This window comes from Chiloscyllium plagiosum, unplaced genomic scaffold (assembly GCF_037043375.1).
Source record: "Chiloscyllium plagiosum isolate Xiang-an unplaced genomic scaffold, Cpla_swu_hap1 HiC_scaffold_5, whole genome shotgun sequence".
NCBI classification, from domain to species: Eukaryota; Metazoa; Chordata; class Chondrichthyes; order Orectolobiformes; family Hemiscylliidae; genus Chiloscyllium; species Chiloscyllium plagiosum.
The window spans coordinates 130585942-130610669 of NW_028270143.1; positions in this window are offsets into that span (position 1 = coordinate 130585942).

Below are 24728 nucleotides of genomic sequence, written 5' to 3' on the forward strand. Positions count from 1 at the left end.
CTGGCTAACCGGTCGAAGTCAGAGAGTGGTAGCAGATGGTAAATATTCAGCCTGGAGCCCAGTTACAAGTGGAGTTCCACAGGGATCAGTTCTGGGTCCTCTGCTGTTTGTAATTTTTATTAATGACTTGGATGAGGGAGTCGAAGGGTGGGTCAGTAAATTTGCAGATGATACGAAGATTGGTGGAGTTGTGGATAGTGAGGAGGGCTGTTGTCGGCTGCAAAGGGACTTAGATATGATGCAGAGCTGGGCTGAGGAGTGGCAGATGGAGTTCAACCCTGCCAAGTGTGAGGTTGTCCATTTTGGAAAGACAAATAAGAATGCGGAATACAGGGTTCTTAGTGAGGTGGAGGAACAGAGGGATCTTGGGTTCTATGTTCATATATCTTTGAAAGTTGCCACTCAGGTGGATAGAGCTTGTAAGAAGGCCTATGGTGTATTAGCGTTCATTAGCAGAGGGATTGAATTCAAGAGTCGTGAAGTGATGTTGCAACTGTACAGGACTTTGGTTAGGCTACATTTGGAGTACTGTGTGCAGTTCTGGTCGCCTCACTTTAGGAAAGATGTGGAAGCTTTGGAGAGGGTGCAGAGAAGATTTACCAGGAGGTTGCCTGGAATGGAGAATAGGTCGTACGAGGATAGGTTGAGAGTGCTAGGCCTTTTCTCGTTGGAACGGCGAAGGATGAGGGGTGACTTAATAGAGGTTTATAAGATGATCAGAGGAATAGATAGAGTAGACAGTCAGAAACTTTTTCCCCGGGTGCAACAGAGTGTTACAAGGGGACATAAATTTAAGGTGAAGGGTGGAAGGTATAGGGGAGATGTCAGGGGTGGGTTCTTTACCCAGAGAGTGGTGGGGGCATGGAATGCGCTGCCTGTGGGAGTGGTAGAGTCAGAATCTTTGGTGACCTTTAAGCAGCAATTGGATAGGTACATGGATGGGTGCTTAAGCTAGGACAAATGTTCGGCACAACATCGTGGGCCGAAGGGCCTGTTCTGTGCTGTATTGTTCTATGTTCTATGTTCTAAGGTCACCCCTCAGCCTCCAACACTCCAGGGAAAACAGCCCCAGCCTATTCAGCCTCTCCCTATAGCTCAAATCCTCCAACCCTGGCAACAGCCTTGTAAAGGAGAAAGTGAGGACTGCAGATGTTGGAGATCAGAGTCAAGAGTGTGGTGCTGGAAAAGCATCCAAGGAGTAGGACGGTCGACGTTTCAGGCAAGAGCCCTTCATTAGGAATGAGGCTTGTGGGCCTAGGGGGCTGAGAGATAAATGGGAGGGGGTTGGGGTTCGGGGGAAGGGAGCTTGGTATGTGATAGGTAGGTGGAAGTGGGGGTGAAGGTGATAGGTCAGAGAGGAGGGTGGAGCAGATAGATGGGAAAGATGATGCACAGGTCAAGAGGGTGGTGACAAGTTGGAGGCTTAGGACTGGGATAAGATGAGGGGAGTAGAAATGAGGAAACTGGTGAAACCTACGTAGATCCAGTGTGGTTGCAAGGTCTTGAGGTGGAAGATGAGGCATTCTTCCTCCAGGTGTCGGGTGGCTAGGGTTTGGCGATGGAGACAAGTCCTTGGTGGAGTGGGAAGGGTAGTTGAAGTGTTCAGCCATGGGGTGGTGAGGTTGGTTGGTGTGGGTGTCCCAGAGATGTTCTCTGAAACAATTCGCAAGTTGGCATCCTGTCTCCCCGCTGTAGAGGAGACCACATCGGGTGCAACGGATGCAGGAGATGATATTTGTGGAGATACAGGTAAATTTCTGTTGGATGTGGAAGGATCCTTTGGCAGGGGGAGGTGCTGGGATTGGATCTGAAAGTGGCGGAGAATAATACGATGTGTCCGGAGGTTGGTGGGATGGAAGGTGAGGACCAGGGAGCAACAAGGACAGAACCCCCGGTCCTCACCTTCCACCCCACCAGCCTCCGGATACATCGCATCATCCTCTGTCACTTCTGCCACCTAAAAACACACCCCACCACTCGGGATATATTTCTCTCCCTACCCTTATCAGCATTCTGGAGTGACCATTCCCTCCTCAACTCCCTTGTCAGATCCACGCTCCTCTTTCCCCCCCCACCCCCAACCAGCCCACACCCAATTCCCAGCACCTTTCCCTGCCACCGCAGGAAGTGCAACATCTGCACCCACACCTCTTTGTTACTGCTTCAAAAAACTCAATCAAGTTTGTGAGACGTGATTTCCCACGCACAAAGCCATGCTGACTATCCCGAATCAGTCCTTGTCTTTCCAAATACATGTACATCCTGCCCCTCAGGATTCCCTCCAACAACTTGACGTCAGGCTGACTGGTCTATAGTTCCCTGGCTTGTCCTTACCACCTTTCTTAAGTCAGCCAACCTCCAGTCTTTCAGCACCTCACCTGTGATTGTCGATGATACAAGTATCTCAGCAAGAGGTCCAGCAATCATTTCCCGAGCTTCCCACAGAGATCTAGGGTTGAATGACTCTGCTGTATTCAGCCTGTCCTGCACAAAGTTATGAATGATTAGATTAGATTCCCTACAGTGTGGGAACAGGCCCTTCGGCCCAACAAGTCCACACCAACCCTCTGAAGATTAACCCACCCAGACCCATTCCCCTACTCCCTACTAATGCACCTAATACTTTGGGCAATTTAGCATGGCCAATTCACCTAACCTGCACGTCTTTAGATTGTGGGAGGAAACCGGAGCACCCGGAGGAAACCCACACAGACACGGGGAGAATGTGCAAACTCCACACAGACAGTCGCCCAAGGCTGGAATTGAACCCGGGTTCCTGGCGCTGCGAGGCAGCAGTGCTAACCACTGAGCCACTGTGCCACCCCCAGTGGCTCAGTGTCAATTGTCTGATTGTCAAAGACCCAAGAAGCAGGTCAGTCGAGCTTGGCAGAATTAAGCGGGTATTCCTTATTAAGGAAGGTGATGAGCAAGGTCACAGCACAAGGCCAGATATCAAAGTGAACCATCTAGTTTTCTATGAACATGAAAGTAAAAAGAATTGGGAAAGAAAGGAACAGACCAGCAGGGTTCCTAATCGATGGCCCCCTCATGCATCGGCTCCCTTTGTGCTGTGCAGCTCCCTGATGGAGACACCTCACCAACACGTTTGGAGACAGAGGCCAGGGCCAGAATAGAGATGTTGTAGGACCAGGGCAATGGTGTCAGCAGGACCCATGTAGAAGCCTTGTTTTTTTTTATAGATATTTTTATTAGAAATTTAACATTTTTACAAGTTTACAAAAATAAACAAAACTCTCAGATATAAACATTGATATACAATTAGCTCAAATATACAATAACCAAAATTTGACAAAAAAAGAAAAAAAACAAAACAAAAAAAAACAAAAAGAAAAAAAAACACAAACAAACAAAACTCAACTATCTACTAATCTAACCTACAACTAACCAGGGTGTATATTTAAGTCTCTTACATGCTCGGGATGTGTTAACATCAGATATGATAAAACCCGTATTCGTGCGGGATTCCTCCCCCGAGGGGCCGCGGACCAGCCAGGTTTGTAGTCTCAATTAAATAAAAGCCCTTGTTAGGATAGCCGAAATATCTGTATTTATGTAATTCAAAAAGGGCTGCCATATTTTATAAAATAATTCGGTCTTTCGGTGCACCATATTTGTAAGGAAGTCAAGGGGAATACATTCCATAATTAGTCTGTGCCAATTTGAAAGTCCAGGGGGGCCCTCCGCCACCCAGTTCATCAAAATATTTTTCCTTGCACAGAAAGAAAGAATAGAAAATAGTCTCTTCCCGTACGTGTCCAGGGAGGGAAAGTTCGAAAAGCCCAAGAGGAGAGATACGGGGTCCACTTTTATTTCCGTTCCTAAAATTTCTGTCAGGGTGCTTGCTACTTTAGTCCAATATCTACGGATCTTATGACAGGTCCATAGGCAATGTACAAGAGTGCCCACCTCTATTTTGCATTTAGGACACATTGGAGATGCTCCTGCCTTAAATTTTGCCAATCGAACCGGTGCTATATGGGCCCTATGAAGTATCTTCAGCTGGATAGCCTGGGTTCTGTTACAAATAATAATTCTTCTAGCATTTTCCCAGATATCATTCCACGTTTCTGTGGAGATTTCTAGTCCCAGATCCTGATCCCATGTTTTAAGCAGATTATCCATATCTCCCGATACTTCATCATGTAGCAAATGATAAATATTACTGACGGAAGATACCCCCACTGGTCGTAGGACACTACATTCTCTATCGGATTTATAAAGACTATCTAATAACGTAGTCTTCTTCTGTATAAAATCTCGAATTTGGAAGTATCGAAAGAGGTCTCCATTGGGTAATCCGAATTTCTGACGCAGCTGTCCGAAAGACATCAGGACCCCATCCTTAAATAAATCCCCGAGACATGAGATACCCCTGGATCTCCAGAGTTTAAAAGTGGCATCTGTTAACCCCGGTTGGAATCCCCATGCTCCCACTATCGGTGCATAGGGGGATGTTTTATGTGAATTACCCTCATTTTGCCGCATTATATTCCAAGCCTTGATTGTATTCAGTATTATAGGGTTTTTACAGTGATCTGTAATGATTTTCCTCTTGTCTGAGAATAAAAGGTTAATAAGTGGGTATTTTACTTGAGAAGCCTCGATGTCCAACCAGATTGATTGTGGATCAGACAAGACCCAATCAGCTATATAACTTAATAGGGAATTTAATTGATATTTCCTAAAATCTGGGAAGTCCAATCCACCCCTTGCCTGTGGAAGCTGTAGCTTCTTCAGCTTAATAAGGGGCCGCCTATGGTTCCAGATAAAGGAACTCAGCCAGCCGTATAATTTACATAAAGCCGTCCTCGGCAGCATCACCGGAAGCATTCTCATAGGATATAGGAGACGGGGCAGGATATTCATTTTGATTAATGCTATTCTACCCAACCAGGAAATTGGCAGGTCTCCCCATCGCTGGAGGTCCTGCCTTATCCTTTCCAATAAATACACAAAATTAGCCTTATACAACTGACCAAATACTGGGGTAATAAAAATGCCTAAATATAAGAAACCCTCCAGGGACCAGCGAAAGGGAAAAAGGGAACCGTCCGCTAAGCGGGGTATCACAGCAAGGCCACCCATTGGCATAGCCTCCGATTTTGAAAAGTTAATTTTATAGCCTGAGAATGCACTAAATGTATTAATAACTTGGATTAAGCGAGGTATGGACATCAAAGGGTTACTGAGGAATAGAAGAACATCATCTGCATAAAGGGTAATTTTATGTTTACCTGTACCAATCCTTGGGGCCACTATATTAGGATCAGCTCGTATAGCTTCTGCTAGTGGTTCAATTATTAGCGTGAATAACAATGGCGAGAGGGGACATCCCTGACGGCAGCCCCTACCCACACTGAAGCTATCCGAGCCTAATCCATTGGTAACCACAACTGCTTTGGGATCACTATACAATGTTGAGATCCATTTGGTAAACACCTGTCCAACACCAAACCTCTCCAATGTGTAAAACAAATATGACCATTCGACCCTATCAAATGCCTTTTCCGCGTCTAATGAAACCACTACTCCTGGTATCTTTCCCTGATGACAAGCTTGAATCATATTCAGAGCCCTTCTAACATTATTGGATGATCTACGGCCCTTAATAAACCCCGTCTGATCCTCCTTTATAATATGTGGCAGTATCCTTTCTAGTCTCAGTGCTAACGTTTTAGAGAGGATTTTAAAATCTACATTTAGCAAGGATATTGGTCTGTATGATGTACAATCTTCTGGGTCTTTTCCTTTTTTAAGGATAAGAGAGATATTTGCCTCTTTCAGCGAAGGCGGGAGACAGCCCTGACTATATGCATAGTTATACATATCCACAAGTGGACCAACCAGTATTTCTGTAAATTCTTTATAGAATTCAGCTTGAAAGCCATCTGGGCCCGGCGTCTTACCATTTTGAAGGTGCCTAATTGCATCAACTATTTCTTGGGGTGTAAGAGGAGCATTTAGGACCGATACTTGTTCCGGAGTTAGGTCTGGAAAAGTCAAATTTTTAAAAAATGACTGCATCCTCTTCGTCCTATCTTCACAATCCTGTGATTTATATAACTCAGAATAGAATTTTCTAAAGGTCGCATTAATCTTTTTATGATCATGAGTCAAAATACCCGTACTTTCCTTGATAGACATAATAGTCTGAGGGGCCTTTTTTTTCTTTGCAAGAAATGCTAAGTATCTACCCGGTTTGTCGCCATATTCATATAACCTTTGTTTTGCAAATAATATTTCCCTCTTAGCCGTTTGAGTAAGTGTAGTATTTAGAGCTGTCCTAAGGGCTGTAATCCTTTGCAATTTAATAATAGAAGGTCTATCAGTGTATGCTGTTTCAGCCGCTTTTAAGCAGGCTTCAAGCAAACGCTGTTGTTCTCCCTTTAATTTCTTCTGGGTCGCTGAGTAGGAGATGATCAAGCCTCGCGTGTAAGCTTTGATGGTCTCCCACATCATTGACGGGTTGCTAGCTGTACCTGAATTAATTTCTAAAAAAGTTTTAAATTCTTGCGAGAAGTACTTTACAAATTTACTATCTTTCATTAAGAAGGGGTCCATACGCCAATGCCGAGGGGATGTCCCACTGTTCCTCGCCTTAGTTTCCATATATACAGCAGCGTGGTCAGAAATTGCTATATTACCTATTTTACAGGATGATATGGAATTTAAAAAAATTGAGGGGGCAAAAAACATATCAATTCTGGTGTGACATTTATGTGGATTAGAGTAGAAAGAAAAATCTCTACCCTGTGGATGAAGACATCTCCATACATCTACTAATCCTAATTCTTTGTTCAGATCCATCAATTGTCTAGATCTGGGAGATACTCCTGCAGTACTCTTGGGAATCCTGTCTATTTCCGGATCCATAATACAATTAAAGTCTCCCCCTATAATTATATGACGGGCATCAAAAGCCATCAATTTTGAAAAGGCTTCCGTTATAAATTTAAAGGGGTGTGCCGGGGGGCAGTACAAATTTAAAATCCCATATTCCTCTCCATTTATGAGAGCTTTAATCAAGATATATCGTCCAGATTCGTCTTTTATCTGCTTTAGGATTTTGAAAGGGAAATTCTTCCGAACAAGAATAACAACTCCCCTGCTTTTTGAGCTAAAAGAAGAAAAAAAGGCCTGATCAAATCCGCCCTGTCGTAATTTCAAGTGTTCTTTATCTGACAGGTGTGTCTCCTGTAGGAGAGCTATATCAACTCTTTCCTTCTTAAGATTTGATAATATTTTCTTCCTTTTAAGTGGCGAATTACTCCCCTTGACATTCCAGGTGCACCACTTAACCGATTGATCAACCATAATCCTCTGGGCCAATCCGAGACCCCTCGGGAGGGGGAACCCTATCCAGAACATCCCGAGCATGGAACATGTAAAATTTACAAAAATAAACCCTCTTTAATACACCCACAACAATACAGTAAAAAACTATTTCTAAATAAAAAAAATATAAAACGTATCTAAGTGGAGACTTTCCCCCTTGTTCCCAGGGGGCATCACTTCCTCTCCAAAAATCCCTCATATCCTCTCCCAACCGATGCCCCACCCTTGACCCAGGCACTCCTCAATCAAATGAGGAAAATTCAAATATAATACAAAGCTAGAGTTAACAGTGAGCACCCCACCCCCACCCCTACCAACACCTGGGTATATTTGGTAATGTTAATACCATATATAAACATATAACTATAAAATTACCAGTTCAACAAATAATAATTAAATATGATAATACAAAATAACGAAGGGAAAAACAACCCCGCTCCTAAAGACAGAGGTAAAATCGAATAAGGTAACCACCTCCCCCCACCAACATTAACCAAATCCCCCAGCTTATATATACATATATATACATACACATACATATATATATATATATACACACACACACACACACATATACATACACCCCTCATATATACATAAAATAATAACAGAAAACAACTCCAAGGGGGGGGGGGGGGAGAAAATCAAATCCCTCTCCCCACCCCCCATAATAATATTAAGCAATAAGGTAAGAAAAAAAAAGGGAGGGGATATAAACCAAAACGGGGGGGGGGAAGGCAGACCAACATCCATTATGTCCTACAGTTTATCTAAGAGAGTCCAAGAATTCCTTAGCCTTTTCTGGTGATCCAAAGTTATATACAGATCCTTCATGGTTAAAGCGTAACATCGCTGGGTAGCGTAAGGAGTACTGTACATTTAAGTCCCTTAAACGCTTCTTCGCCTCGTCGAATGCCTTCCTCTTTCGAACCAGAGCCGGGGAAAAGTCCTGAAATAGCATGATCTTGGATCCTTTGTAGATCATGGCTTGGGGGTCTTTTCCGAGATTTCTAGAGGCTTCTAGGAGTATCTGCCTCTCCCTGTAGCTCTGCAGCCGGAACAGGACCGGGCGTGGGCGCTGGTTCAAGCCGGGCCTGCGTATTGCGACCCGGTGGGCCCATTCCACCCTTACCTGGCCTGATCCAGCTTGCAGATTTAAAAGTTGTGGCAGCCACTGCTCCAGGAATGCTGTAAGCTGGCCTTCCTCTTCCCGTTCGGGAAGGCCCAGCAAACGAATATTTTTTCGACGACCTCGATTATCGAGGTCGTCAATATGATTTTCCAAGGTCCGGACTCGCTGCTCGAGAGTCCGGACCTGATCCACGGCCGATTGAGCGGTTGTCTCCGAGGTCGCGGCCTTTAGCTCCGCCCCTCCGACTCGGCGTTGAATTTCTTCAATTTCACGGTCGTGCTTCTGCAGCGCGGCCGAGAGCGACTCCCAACGATTCCTGGATTCGACGATAAAGGCATCGATCTTCGAGTCAAGCTTGGAAAGCATTTCTGCAAGGCTTGCTACTGTTGGTAAGTCCCCCGGGGCAGCTGTGGACGCCTCTGCTGCAGCTGGAGAGGGTGGGGAGGGGTTCCTGCTTGCTGAGAGCTGCGGGCTCCCTTCCCTTTAGTCATTTTAACTTAGGATAAAGTTGCTTAAATGTAATATTACACAACTAATTGAGTTACTAAACTATTAAAAATGATTTATAAATGATTTGGTGAGCTTGGTAGGGGGTAGGTGACCCACTGTGCCCAAGTCTTGGGAGGAGCACTATAGACTCAGTCTTACTGGGTCGCCGCCATCTTGGATCCCCAGAAGCCTTGTTTATCTCTTTTCCACATTCTGTTGCAGTCTCTCACTCCATGGAAACAGCTGTGAGGATGTGAAGCCAGGCACCATGCTGAGCACACTTAATATCGGGTGCTACACAGACTCTCAAACAAACAGATATGGAGGCAAATCGATTACATTTATACAAGTTTATCTATAATTTATATATAATACTTAATATACAGTGTAACGTCACCGGTGCCACCAAAGTGCCTTCAACAGGTTTTCTTCTGTCTCTGAGAAAGTGAGGATTGCAGATGCTGGAGATCAGAGTCAAAAGGTGTGGGGCTGGAAAAGCACAACAAGTCAGGCAGCATCCGAGGAGCAGGAGAGTCGACATTTCAGGCATAAACTCTTCATCAAGAATGCGACTTCCTGACGAAGAGCTAATGTTTGAAACGTCGACTCTCCTGCTCCTCGGCTGCTGCCTGATTGGCTGTAGCTTTTCCAGCCCCACACCTTTCTCTCCCTTCCGAGACATCTCAATGCAGTCCCTGGACTGGAGGGAGCCTGTTCAGCAGGGACACCCATTGGTGAATTTGTTCAGGCAACCTCAACGATGTATCTATACAGTCCTGACATGTCAAAGGCAAGTGATGCTTTATGTCAGTTTCTGAATTTCCAGTTTGCAAGCGCCAGCCATCTCCTCTTTACCACGGAGGTGCAATCCCTTTCCATGTCCATTCCCCATCAGGATGGTCTCAGGGCTCTCTGCTTCTTCCTGGGACAAAGACTTGAAACATCCCCACCCACCACCACCTCCATCTGGCAGATCTCATCCTCACTGTGAACAACCTCTCTTCAAACTCCTCCCACTTTCAGAGGTGTGTGGCCATGAGTACCCACACGGGCCCCAGTTAGGTCTACCTCTGTGGAGCATTCCTTGTTCCAGTCCTATTCCAGGCCCCAACCACCACACTCTCTCTCCAGTATATCAACATCATTGGTGCTGCTTCCCCCTGCTCATCTGGAATTGGAAAGTGTTGTCCATTTCGCTTCCAATTTCCCCCCCCCCCCCCCAACTCTCACCTTCACATGGTCTATCTCTGACTCCTCCCTTCCCTTCCTCAACATCTCCATTTCCATTTCTGGGGATAGGCTGGCCAATAATATTGCTACGAACCCACTGACTCCCACAATTCCCTGGACTAGGCATCCTCACTTCCTACTTCCTGGAAAGTCTTTGTGCCATTTTCCCAGTTCCTCCATCTCTGTCGCATCTGTTCTGATGATGCTGTCTTGGATCACAGGATGTGTCCAGCGGCTCTTTTGGATTCAGTTAGAGTTAAGAGAAGACTCGGCAATTTGGTTAAATGTGGATATTTATTTAGTAATAATAATGATAATAATAAGAGTAATAAATGGAAATGAAAAAAGAAAAGGCCACAAGTCTCTCGTCCTTCTGCCCATTGGGGACCCCTCGATTGATGGCTGGTCTGGAGGCTCCGGTTTGATGCTGGCACTGTTTGTGATCCTGGTCCAAGGTGAAGTCTCTATCTCAGAATGAAGCCCTTTCTCTCTTATACAGTTTCAAAACAGACAGTACAGAAACAGCTACAAAACAATAACAAGCTGCTAATATTGTCCTCGGCCCATAAAAGGAATGTTCACAAGACTCATTCAAGGTCATGCAGCTTGTCCAATATCCTCAATGATTTTAGCCCTTCAGCCCATCTAATGCAGTAGATTTATGTACATGGACTCCAAGATCCCTCTGCACATCCACACTGCCAAGAATCTTTCCATTGACGCAGTACTCTGCCTTCCTGTTATTCTTCCCAAAGTGCATCACCTCACATTTAGCTGCATTGAACTCCATTTGCCACCTCTCAGCCCAATTCTGCAGTTTATCCAAGTCCCCCTGTAATATTCTTCCAAACTGTCCACTACTCCACTGACTTTAGTGTCGTCTGCAAATTTACTAATCCATCCACCTATGTCTGCATCTAAGTCATTTATAAAAATGACAAACAGCAGTGATCCCAAAACAGATCCTTGTGGCACACCACTAGTAACTGGACTCCAGGCTGAATAGTTTCCATCAACCACCACTCGCTGCCTTCTTCCAGAAAGCCAGTTTCTAATCCAAACTGCTAAATCACCCTCAATCCCATGCCTCTGCATTTTTTCCTGTAGCCTACCATGTGGAACCTTATCAAAGGCTTTACTGAAGTCCGTGTACACCACGTCAACTACCCTACCCTCATCTACATGCTTGATCACCTTCTCAAAAAACTCAATGAGGTTTGTGAGACACGACCTGCCCTTGACGAAACCATGTTGACTATCTGAAATCAAATTGTTGCTTGCTCGATGATTATAAATCTTATCTCTTACAATCCTTTCCAAAACCTTTCCTACAACAGAAGGAAGGCTCATTGGTCTATAATTACCTGGGTCATCTCTGCTACCCTTCTTGAACAAGGGCACAACATTTGCAATCCTCCAGTCCTCAGGTACTAAACCTGTAGACAATGACAACTCAAATATCAAAGGCAAAGTAGACAATTCCTAAGGTTCACTGGAAGTGGAGCCTGAATCAGTAGGGTTCCAGAAGATTCTTTTCCTTCCCATATAATTATGTTTAATAATGTCTGTTGCAGTTCTATGTGTAGATCTGACCTTACCAGGGATGCATTATTTCACAGAATTATTTCCATTGATAGTTCAAGTCATATTTCATCAAATCAGAATCTCATTAAAGTCAAGCGAAAATTGTGTCAATAATCTTGAGCCCATAAGAATAACAATCCAAGACAGTGTCTAACCGGGAGTGAGTGGAGTTTGGTAAGTGTGGGAGTTTAAGAGTTAATCTTTTGCTTTAGAATCAAGTACTAATTGCTGCTAGTTCTTTGATATTATGAATGATTTAGTCAGGTTTAATTCTAAAGGGTAAACAGTTAAGTCTCTTAAGGGTTAAGGAGAGTAAAAACTTTGAATAATTAATTTGGGCTAACAGTTAATCTGTTTTAAACCAGTTCCTATGCAGGTGTTGATGAAGGGAATATGTCGTGTCTGTGAATACTCCCAATGCTTTTTTTTTTCTTTTTCTTTTTCTTTTTTTTTGCTTTATACTCTTTTTTTTCCCTCCTCTGTTAATTTTTTTATTCTTTTTTTTTCTTTTTCTTCTTTTTTATATTTTTTCTCTCTCTCTCTTTTTCGTTTTTTTTTTAAATTTAACCCCCACACTACCACCTAAGTGCGGTAGTGCTTATTTTATCCCCAGCACCCATGGTGTGTGTGTGCAGGTGTGAGACACAGTGAAAGACACAAAGTGCACGAATCTTTATTCAAATTCCACCACCAGGAAGATAGGAAAACACCCGGGTGGCCAGTGACAAACACTGCCCTTCACATCAAAGGGCAGTGATATGTGATCAAACACAGTGAAGGGGAGGGTAGGGACTAAATCAAAATAGAGTTGGAGGGAGAAATGATGCACTCCACTCCCTGCGGCGCCCACCTCTCCCTGAACAACTCCAGGGTGTTGGTTGACTCCCAATGCTTTTAGAGAGGGGTGGACACCTCGGGGTGGGGCGGGGGCAGAGTGCCTTATCCCTCCTTCCAACTCCGTTTGATTTAGCCCACTCCCTCAGCCTTGGCATTATTGCATTGCCCCTGAATGGGCTCTACACATAAATTGAAGAATTGAAAACACACTAATTTACTGGTGGTAATTAATAAGTGGAACACAGCCTGGGTGATTTGGTGGTGGGAAAAGCCATTTGGTTGTGTGAAATAGCACTTCTGAAGATGAGAAGTTTTTCTTTTAAAAACTAACCTCGTTCCTGAAACCGCTGAGGCGAAGGATATTAAATAAGAAGCCACTGTACAACCAGCCGTGAGTGGAGGGTGGTAATTTGGTAAGTGTGGAAATAAGGGGAAGCTGGGGAGGGAGTTTTTTTTTGCTGCCTTGTTTTCCTAACTACTTCTCACACATTAATGGTGGCAGGAGCAGACCAAGACCCAGCAGTTGGGTGGTTATTAAGGTGTACTTCAGCAGTTCAGGAAAGCAATTCATCATCACCTTCTCGAGGGCAACTCGGGATGGATAATAAATGCTGGCACAGCCAGTAACATCCACATCCTACGTGTGAGTAATGGGGGGGGGGGGGGGGGGAGGAAAAGGAATTAACTGAGAAACTTCAGGAATAAGGGAACGTCAGAGAATAAGAGAAGGAGGCTAGAGTTAAGCTGAAGGAAGTATTTTTAAATGTTGAGAAAAGTTCAAGTTTTTTTTTATAAATATTTTTATTAAAAAGCTTTTTAAAATCTTACATTTTTATATATGTATAAGAAAAAAAGCCCATCAAAACAGAAAAAAGAAACAGTACAAAGAACAAGGTCATAACATAGTACCATTGTTACTAAACAACCTAATATTCTCCCTAAAACAAACCTATCTACTAAACTACAAACATATTGAATAAGCACTATCTTAAATTACATTCAAGTTACTTAAATTTACCTAATGTCTTACTACTTTATTCTATCTTACTCATCACACCTCCACTAAGGCTCCCATCCCTGGGCGTTTCCCCCTACAGTATCCATATTCTTTTCCTTCCAGTCCGGAAAAGTTCGCGTTTAGGCCATGGCAGGTGAAGTCAGCTGAGTGAAATGTGTGACTTGTCACATGGGGGAAGCCGTGGACCGCAGCGGCGTTTGAGATGACCGTGCACACCGAAAATGCTCTCAACTGTATAGTGAATCCATGAGGAAAGGCATCATCACCCTCATCTACAAGCGGAAGGGGGAGAGGGAGGTACTCGGAAATTGGAGACCAACCTCACTATTGAATGCGGATTACAAAATTCTGTCAAAGGTAATCGCCAACCGGGTCAGGTCTGCTCTAGGGTCGGTGATTCACCCTGACCAAACCTGTGCTGTACCGGGCAGGAAGATCGCTGAGAGTCTCACACTCCTCAGGGATACGATCGCCTATGTACAGGACAGAGGGTTGGACACCTGCCTGATCAGCCTGGACCAAGAGAAAGCCTTTGACAGGATATCACACATGTATATGAGAGATGTTCTCTCCAAAATGGGCTTTAGGGAGGGAATCTGCAATTGGATCAGACTGGTCTACACCAACATTGTCAGTGCAGTCTCAATCAATGGGTGGGAATCAGATAGCTTCCCAGTCAGATCTGGAGTCAGGCAGGGCTGCCCTCTCTCTCCTGCCTTGTTTGTGTGTTGCATAGAGCCATTTGCCAAATCCATCGGGAAGGATGTGAGCCTGAGAGGGGTGACTATTCCTGGCAGCGGGGGCCTGCAGGTTAAGGCCTCCCTGTACATGGATGACGTCACCGTTTTCTGCTCGGATCCGCTGTCCGTGCGCAGACTCACGTGCATCTGTGACCAGTTCGAACGGGCCTCGGGGCCAAGGGAACCTGAGGCAAGAGCAAGGCCATGCTCTTCGGGAACTGGGCCGACCAATCCTCGATCCCCTTCACCGTCAGGACCGACCACCTGAAGGTGCTGGGTATTTGGTTCGGGGGGGGGGTTGGGGCGTATCAGCAAAGTGAGGCAGAAACTGGGCAGATGGAAGCTATGGTCGCTCTCCATCGCGGGAAAAAAACCTGCTCATCAGGTGTGAGGCACTGTCATTGCTGTTATACGTGGCACAGGTCTGGCCTATCCCCAGAACCTGTGCCGCTGCAGTCACCCGGGCCATCTTCCAATTTATATTGAGATCAAAGATGGACTGGGTCCGAAGGGACTCACTGTATAAAGATCTGGGCAACGGGGGCAAAAACACACCCAATGCCACCCTCACCCTGATGGCCACCTTTGTGTGTGACTGCATCAAGCTGTGCGTGGATCCCCGTTACGCAAACACCAAGTGTCACTATGTACTGAGGTTCTACCTGTCCCCGGTGTTGCGAAGGATGGGCCTGGCCTCGCTGCTGCGGAACGCTCCGAGTAGTTGGACCATTCCGTATCACCTGTCCTTCGTGGGGAAATTTATGAAGAGAAACACCTTTGACCACAAGTCCATCAGGAAGTGGTCAGCACGTAGTGTCCTTGAGACCTTTTGGGAAAAGGAGAGGGTGGATCCTATCGAGCAGTTCCCTGAGAATGCCTCATCGGCAGATCTTTCCAACAAGGAGCAAGACATGGCTTGGCTGGTGGTGAGAAGGGCTCTGCCAGTGAGATCATTTATGCACGCCCGGACTCTCAGCCGCACCACACGCTGCCCTCGAAGCGGCTGCGGGGGGGGGGGGGGGGCATGAGACTGTCTCACACCTCCTTCTGGAATGTGCCTATGCAGAAGAAGTCTGGAGAGGAATGCAGGGGGGTTTATATCGAACATTGAATATAGAACAGTACTGCACAGTACAGGCCGTTCGACCCTCAATGTTGTGTTTGTCGAGGTTCGTCCCGAGCAGCGCCGTGACGCGGGACTCCGTGCTCTACGGCCTGTTCCTCGGGACGCACACCGAGATGAACATCAACTGTGCCTGGAGGATCATCAACTCGGTGAAGGACGCTCTCTGGGTGGTCCGAAACCTGCTGATCTTCCAGCTGAAGGAGTTGACCCCGACTGAGTGTTGCAGACTGGCACATTCCAAGGTCCAGGACTACGTGTTGAGGGACACACTGAAGCTTGGGGCAGCTGCTGCCAAGGCGCGGTGGGGAAAGACCACTGTGTAAGGTCTGCCTGCCTAAGCACAGGGGCCAACGCAGTAAGGGGGCTCCACTGACCCCCCTGCTAAATATGTGGACAGTAATCGTACAGATCTGTATATATGAATGATTACTCTGTCTCTATGCCAAGAAATGGAATGTTTGCGTATGTAGGGCATGACCAATTGTATAGATATCAAAATATTTAATGAATAAAGTACATTTTTGAAATAAAAAAAACAAGCTCCATGAGTGTTGCAGACTGGCACATTCCAAGGTCCAGGACTATGTGTTGAGTGACGCGCTGAAGCTTGGGGCAGCTGTTGCCAAGGCGCGGTGGGGAAAGATCACCGTGTAAGGTCTGCCTGCCTAAGAATAACAGGGGGCCCATTCAGTAATCGGGCTCTGCTGGCACCTCCGCTAAAATCTGGATAGTCGATGTACAGACCTGTATAGTCGAATGATTAATTCCGATCACTGTATGCAAAGAAATGCAAGGTGCGCCTATGAATGGCACCACCAATTGTACAGATCATCAAAATATTTCATGAATAAAGTATATTTTTGAAATAAAAAAAAACAAGCTCTATGCTTAGGGGCGTAAGCATCAGCTAGAGGCACTGTGACACATCCGCAAGGCTGGGTTGGGTTTTAAATGAGTACTTCACATCTTCCTTCATTTTGAAGAAGGAGACTATTGGTACAGAATTCCGGGAGACTGACTGTGAGCTTCCCGAATATTTTGGCGTAGGGAGTGAGGAGGTATTGGAGGTTTCGGGAGACTTTTAAAGTGGACAAATCCCCGTGACTGGATGAGTTGATTTCAGGCTGTTGTGGGAGCTGAGGGTGGAAATTACAGGGATCCTGACCCAAACTTTTAACTTGTCTCTGGCCACAGGGATGGTTCCAGAGGACTGGAGGACAGCTGATCTGGTTTCACCTTCCAAGAAGGGTCAGAAAGATAAACCAGGGGATCTATTGTGACAGCAACTTGAACCAGAATGTAGCTGGGTTTCTGGATTAATAGTCCAATGATAATATCACTCGGCCTTTACCTCCCTCGGTGGGCAGAGTGGATAGAAACCAGCTGTACCCCTGGATTGAAGGGTCAATGCAAGGGGGGAGGGGAGCAAAATTTTATTGTGAGAAGCAGAAGGTTTGAGGAAAACTTTTTTTTTAACCCAGAGAGTGATGGGAATCAGGAATGTACTGTCGAGGTATGTAGTTGAAGTAACCTTTTTAAAGCATACTTGGATGAGCACTTGAAATATTATAACATTCAAGACTATCAGCCAAGTGCCAGAAAGTGGAAGTAGTGTAGATTTACAACGAGCGTAGATTTTTGTAAGTGCAAACTCAATGGGATCGAAGATCCTCTTCTGTACTGACAGATTTCGAGAACCTGGTGTTATAACATTGATTAACAGGGTTTAAATATATTAATAATTTATTAATAATACCTGTGTCCTCACTCTGCCGATGAAACATCGTGGGGCAGCCCTTGAAACAACGCTTGTACATTCCAAAGTTTCACTCTGGATCACAAAACTCTGAAGCATGAGTGTTCTGAAGTTGCTTCCCACTTAATATTTTTAAGTTTTGTGTGTGAAGGATTGTGAAGATGTCTGAATTCTTTTTAAAAAGTTTAATATAAAGATACTGCCTTTGCTGCTGAATTCATGTATCGCTGGACATCAGAGTGTGTCTGGGAAAATTAAAAAACACAATCGATTGTGGAGGAACCTGTCTGGGAGCAGTCACAGCACAGAAGCAGATAAGTGGATTTTAAGCACGGCCTTAAAGTAAGTCTGCAGTAATGATTAGGGTGGGTTCTTTCTTGATTACATGTTTCATTAAGCTACGTCTCTTGATTAAACTAAAAACATACGCCATAAGTATTAATTTAACCTGGAGCAGTGTATTGTAGAGGAATAAGGCAGTGCTATTTTCTGGGTCTGGAGGTTGAAAGAAGCAAAAATGGCCCTCAGAGTGATATGCTTTTCTTGTTGCATGTGAGAGTTTACGGGTTACTGAGGATTATATCTGCAATAAATGCCGTTGGTTGCAAATCCTGTCAGATCGAATGGATCGGCAGTTAGAGCCAAGAGGAATTTACAAGAGCAAGGGAGTGTGATGGATGGCAGCTATAGGAAGGGGGGGGGATGTTTCAGATACAGTCACATAGATGGGTTAACTCCAGGAAAGGTAAGAGAGGTAGGCAGCTAATGCAGGAGGTTTCTGTGGCTATCCCCATTTCAAACAAGTATGCTGTTTTGGAAAATGTAGGGGGTGATGGATTCTCAGGGGAATGAAACGCGAACAGTCAAGTTTCTGGTATTGCGACTGGCTCTAATGTAACGAGAGGTACGTCGGGTTCCAAGAGGTACGTCAATTGTTAGGGAACTCTCTCTAGTCAGAGATACAGACAGACATTTCTGTGGCCAGCAGAGAAAAAGCAGAATGGTGTATTGTTTCCCTGGTGCCAGGATCAAGGATGTCTCAGAGAGGGTGCAGAATGTTCTCACAGGGGAAAGGGGCCAGCAAGAGATCATTGTCCACATTGGAACCAATGACATAGGAAGGGAAAAGGTTGAAATTCTGAAGGGAGATTACAGAGAGTTCGGCAGAAATTTAAAAAGGAGGTCCTCGAGTAGTAATATCTGGATTACTCCTGGTGCTACGTGGTGGTGAGGACAGGAGTTGGAGGATAGAGAAGATGAATGCATGGCTGAGCAGCTGGTGTATGGGGGACGGATTCACATTTTTGGATCATTGGAAGCTATTTTGGGGTAGAAGTGACCTGTACAAGAAGGACGGATTGCACCTAAATTGGAAGAAGACTAATATACTGGCAGGGAGATTTGCTAGAGCTGCTCGGGAGGATTTAAACTAGTAAGGTAGTGGGGGTGGGACCCAGGGAGATAGTGAGGAAAGATTTCAATTTGAGATTGGTACAGTTGAGTCAAACAGGCAGAGACAAAGCAGAGAACAAGGTAGCACTGACAAATTAAACTGCATTTTTCAATGCAAGAGGCCTAACGGGAAAGGCAGATGAACTCAGGGCATGGTTAGGATCATTGGACTGGGATATCATAGTAATTACGGAAACATGGCTCAGGGATGGACAGAACTAGCAACTTAGTGTTCCAGGATACAAATGCTACAGGAAGGATAGAAAGGGAGGCAAGAGAGGAGGGGGAGCGGTGTTTTTGATAAGGGACAGCATTACAGCTGTGCTGAGGGAGGATATTCCTGGAAACTGAGAAATAAGGAAGGGATGATCACCTTATTGGGATTGTATTATAGACCCCCTAATAGTCAGAGGGAAACCGAGAAACAAATGTGTAAGGAGATCTGTTATCTTAAGAATAATAGAGTGGTTATGGTAGGGGATATTAACTTTCCAAACATCGACTGGGACTGCTATAGTGTTAAAGGTTTAGATGGAGAGGAATTTAAGTGTGTACAAGACAATTTTCTGATTCAGTATGTGGATGTGCAAAACTTGACCTACTCTTGGGAAATAAGGCAGGGCAGGTGACTGAGATGTCAGTGGGGGAGCACTTTGGGGCCAGTGACCATAATTCTATGAGCTTTAAAATAGTGATGGAAAAGGATAGACCAGATCTAAAAGTTGAAGTTCTAAATTGGAGGAAGGCCAATTTTGATGGTATTAGGCAAGAGCTTTCAAAAGCTAATTGGGCGTAGATATTCGAAGGTAAAGGGACGGCTGGAAAATGGGAAGCCTTCAGAAATGTGAGAACGCGAGTCCAGAGAAAGTATATTCCTGTCAGGGTGAAAGGAAAGGCTGGTAGGTACAGGGAATGCTGGATGACGAGAGAAATTGAGGGTTTGGTTAAGAAAAAGAAGGAAGCATATGTCAGGTATAGACAGGATAGATCGAGTGAATCCTTAGAGTATAAAGGAAGTAGGAGTATACGTAAGAGGGCAAAAAGGGGACATGAGATAGCTTTGGCAAATAGAATTAAGGAGAATCCAAAGGGTTTTTACAAATACATTAAGGACAAAAGGGTAACTAGGGAGAGAATAGGGCCCCTCAAAGATCAGCAATGCAGCCTTTGAGTGGAGCTGCAGGAGATGGGGCAGATATTAAACAATTTTGCATCAGTATTTACTGTGGAAAAGGACATGGAAGGTATAGAATGTAGGGAAATTGATGGTGACATCTTGAAAAATGTCCATATTACAGAGGAAGAAGTGCTGGATGTCTTGAAACGCATAAAAGTGGATAAATCCCCAAGACCTGATCAGGTGTACCCTAGAAGTCTGTGAGAAGCTAGAGAAGTGATTGCTGGGCCTCTTGCTGAGATATTTGTATCATCGATAGTCACAGGTGAGGTGCTGGAAGATTGGAGGCTGGCTAACGTAGTGCCACTGTTTAAGAAGGGTGGTAAGGACAAGCCAGGGAACTATAGACCAGTGAGCTTGATATTGGTGGTGGGCAAGTTATTGGAGAGAATCCTGAGGGACAGGATGTACATGTATTTGGAAAGGCAAGGACTGATTAGGGATAGTCAATGTGGCTTTGTGCATGATAAATCATGTCTCACAAACTTGATTGAGTTTTTTGAAGAAGTAACAAAGAGAATGAGGGCAGAGCAGTAGATGTGATCTATATGGACTTCAGTAAGGCGTTCAACAAAGTTCCCCATGGGAGACTGATTAGCAAGGTTAGATCTCATGGAATACAGGGAGAACTCGCCATTTGGATACAGAACTGGCTCAAAGATGAAGACAGAGGGTGGTGGTGGAGGGTTGTTTCAGACTGGAGGCCTGTGACCAGTGGAGTTCCACAAGGATCGGTGCTGGGTCCACTACATTTTGTCATTTACATAAATGATTTGGATGTGAGCATAAGAGGTACAGTTAGTAAGTTTACAGATGACACAAAATTGGAGGTGTAGTGGACAGCAAAGAAGATTACCTCAGATTACAACACGATCTTGATCAGATGAGCCAATGGGCTGAGAAGTGGCAGATGGAGTTTAATTTAGATAAATGCAAGGTGCTGCATTTTGGGAAAGCAAATCTTAGCAGGACTTATACACTTAATGGTAAGGTCCTAGGGAGTGTTGCTGAACAAAGAGACCTTGGAGTGCAGGTTCATAGCTCCTTGAAAGTGGAGTCGCAGGTAGGTAGGATAGTGAAGAAGGCGTTTGGTATGCTTTCCTTTATTGGTCAGAGTATTGAGTACAGGACTTGGGAGGTCATGTTGCGGCTGTACAGGACATTGGTTAGTCCACTGTTGGAATGTTGCATGCAATTCTGGTCTCCTTCCTATCGGAAAGATGTTGTGAAAGTTGAAAGGGTTCAGAAAAGATTTACAAGGATGTTGCCAGGGTTGGAGGATTTGAGCTGTAGGGAGAGGCTGAACAGGCTGGGACTGTTTTCCCTGGAGCGTCGGAGGCTGAGGGGTGACCTTATAGAATTTTACAAAATTATGAGGGACGTTACCACCCACAAACAGTCCCAACCACCGGGGATATATTTCCCTCTCCATCCCTATTTGCATTCCTCAGAGACCGTTCCCTCCACAACTCCCTGGTTACATCCACGGCCCCCACCAACCCACCCTCCATTCCCGGCACCTTCCCCTGCCACCACAAGAGGTGTAAAGCCTGCGCCCCCCCCTCCACACCCCAACCTCCATCCAAAGCCCCAACGAATCCTTTCCCATCCATTAGAGATTTACCTGTACTTCCACACACGTCACCTACTGTGTCGGTTGCTCTCTGTGTGGTCTCCTCTACATTGGGGAGACAAGACACCAACTTGCAGAACGTTTCAGAGAACATCTCTGGGACACACGCATGGAACAACCCAACCGTCCCTCTCCCCCTAAACCTATGCCTTCTAGTTCTGTACTCCCCCACCCCCAGGGAAAATACCTTGTCTATTTAACCTATTCATGCTCCTCATGATTTTATAAACCTCTATAAGGTCACCCCTCAGCCTCCAGGGAAAACAGCTCTAGCCGATTCAACCTCTCCCTATAGCTCAAATCCTCCAACCCTGGCAACATCCTTGTAAATCTTTTCTGAACCCTTTCAAACTTCACAACATCTTTCCGATAGGAAGGAGACCAGAATTGCACGTAATATTCCAACAGTGACGGCAAGAATATCTTAACGTGGCATTTTCTGAGCAAGCTGTGTCTGCCAAACACAACAATTAATGAATTGCCCTCACCAGGTCTCAGCCTTATTAACATACGAATATATTGTCATAGATTTTGGGACCTGCGACACCTTATCCCTTTTTCTTTTTGTAATGAATCTGCACGTGGAGAAATCCATTTCTTTCCTTTTACCTGATATGTGTCTGTATATGTTGACCAACTCTGTACCTTCATGGAATGGGTTTCATTTTATAATAAATAATTTATTGTTTATTAAAGAAATCTGGACAGTGGATCTTTTCACTCTAACTCCAATATAGAGAGAGCATATTTTTGACCATATCAGGATCCAGATAAAATGTTTTTATTTTATGCTGCAACTTATGGGGCAGTGGGACTAGAGCAACAGTGTATTCCTATCTCAGGCATAAAACCTGGTAAATGTTTTGGAAGATTCAAGCTAATCTGCTAGATTTGTTATCTGGTTTTGTGTTGATGTATATGCTGTTGATCATGTGTTAGAGAAACATTACGTTTCAAACTGTACTCAGTTACTCATCTTGATAACAAAGCACAAAGGGCAAGTGACATTATAAACAAAAAGAGACCTTTTATTTTGAGAACACTGCAAATGTAACTTCCTGTCAGTGAAATCTATCACGAGACATCACACTCACCTGCAGCGCACTGCAGAGCAGTAACTGCAAAATGGTTTTGCCCGGAAAACTGTTGTCAACTCTTGGCATTTGTCAATATTGACTGACCAAAGTCACCCTGTTGTTATAAAGGATGTCTGCAACTTTACATGACTTCCCAACAGAGGACTTATTTGGGTTAGCAATGTTTCTATTGCTAAGTAAGGGAGGCAGTGTGGCGTACTTGTAATGTCACTGGACTAGCAGACTGGGGTTCCGGGTTCAAATCCCACAGATGACAAAATCTGAATTTAGTTTAAAAGTTAGGAATTAAAAAGCTAGTCAAATGGAAACTGTGTAACCATTACCAAATATCATTAATACTCAAATAAAAGCAAAATACTTCAGGGGCTGGAAGTTTGAAATCAAAACAGAAAGTGCTGGATAAACTCAATGGTCTGGCAGCATCTGTGGAGATAGAAACAGAGTTAATGTTTTGAGACTAATGTGACTGTCAAAATTGCAATCACTTCACATCTGTGGCCCCAGGTTGTTGATTCAATAATCAGAATAATCCGTGTGTTGCTGGAAAAGCTACAGCCAGTCAGGCAGCATCCGAGGGGCAGGAGAGTTGACGTTTCGAGCATTAGCTCTAGCTTATGCCCGAAATGTCGACTCTCCTGCTCCTCGGATGCTGCCTGACTTGTTGTGCTTTTCCAGCCCCACACCTTTTGACTCTGATCTCCAGCATCTGCAGTCCTCACTTTCTCAGAGACAGAAGAAAACCAGTTGAGGGCACTTTGCTGTCACCGGTGACGTTACACTGTATATTAAGTATTATATAAATTATAGATAAACTTGCATAAACGTAATCGATTTGGCTCCATATCTGTTTGTTTGAGAGTCTGTGTAGCACCCGATAATCAGTGTGCTCAGCATGGTGCCTGGCTTCACATCCTCACAGTTGTTTCCATGGATTGAGAGACTGCGACAGAATGTGGAAATGAGATAAAGAAGATACATCCTGTTGACATGTCGAGCATAAGCTCTTGATCAGGAATGTGGGCAGGAGCAGGCTGAGACAATGGGTCAACCAAGGGCAGTGAGGTTTGTGAATTTTGGGTACAAGGTAGAACTGGGTGGGGCAGGGTTCCCGGACTATGAGGTTGGAGGCTGTGGGTGGGAGATCCCCTGAGGTGATGAGATTTTGTATGGTCTGGGAGATGATGGTTTGGTGATGGGAGGTGAGGTCGTGGTTGAGGAGGCATTAGGAAGACGCGTCTGGCTTCAGCAGTGTACAGGTTACTGTGCCAAACTATCTCAGTGCCACCCCTTTGTCCACTGGTTTGATGGTGAGGTTGGAGTTGGAGACTCATAGAGTCATAGAGATGTACAGCATGGAAACAGACCCTTCGGTCCAGCCCGTCCATGCTGACCAGATATCCCAACCCAATCTAGCCCCACCTGCCAGCACCCGGCCCATATCCCTCCAAACCCTTCCTATTCATATACCCATCCAGATGCCTAGTAAATGTTGCAATTGTACCAGCCTCTACCACTTCCTCTGGCAGCTCATTCCATACACGTGCCACCCTCTGCGTGAAAAAGTTGCCCCTTAGGTCTCTTGACTGGAGGGCTGTGCATTGTGAGGGTAAGAGATTGGAGTGGGTGAGGGGGTGGGCAGGTGGAGGTGGTCAATGTCAGAGATAAAGAGATTGAGGGCAGATAACAGACCCACCTGGGATCCAAGTGGATGGACTGTGTTGGAGGTGAGAGAAAAGGCCTTCGGAGGGTGGGCAGGAGTCCTGATGGGAAAAGTAAACACAGATGTGGAAGTAGAGAAATTCAATGTCGCAACTCGTGTTGAATTCATTGATCCAGGAGGGTAGTGGGGATGAAGGTGAGGCTTTTATTGAGGACTGATCGTTTATCCTCAGTGAGGGGGAGGTCTGGGGGCGTTGTAAAAACACGCAGGGCTGAGGGCTAGGATCTGGTTTAGAGCTGGAGTTGGGAATGGGGGCGGAGACTGTCTCTGGAGTGGGTGCGGTCATGGTATTGAGGGTGACATCACCAAAGGAAGTGACACACACCATTGGGGTCAAGGTGGAAGAGGCATCACAAACGTCACGTGGAACGTCTTCGGCAG